This window comes from Sapajus apella, unplaced genomic scaffold (assembly GCF_009761245.1).
Source record: "Sapajus apella isolate SASKATOON/1434 unplaced genomic scaffold, GSC_monkey_1.0 scaffold166, whole genome shotgun sequence".
NCBI lineage: Eukaryota > Metazoa > Chordata > Mammalia > Primates > Cebidae > Sapajus > Sapajus apella.
Window position 1 is genome coordinate 1,169,962 of NW_022437106.1, and position 376 is coordinate 1,170,337.

The window sequence follows — 376 nt, forward strand, 5'->3', positions numbered from 1 at the left end:
GGTGGCTCACACCTGTAATCCCAGCACTTTGGGAGGCCGAGGCGAGTAGATCACCTGAGGTCAGGAATTCAAGACCAGCCTGACCAACATGGTAAAAACCCCGTCAATACTAAAAATACCAAAAATTAGCCGGACACAGTGGCACATGCCTGTGGTCCCAGCTGCTCGGGAGGCTGAGGCAGGAAAATTGCTTGAACCTGGGAGATGGAGGTTGCGGTGAGCCAAGATCGCACCACTGCACTCCAGCATGGGTGACAGAGCGAGACTTCGACTCAAAAAAATAAAATTAAAAAAAAAAAAAAACCCTGTCTTAAATAGCTGCCATCTCTTCCAGCAATCTAGTGCCAGGGTGAAGAGTGTCTGAATTTCTCTCTTC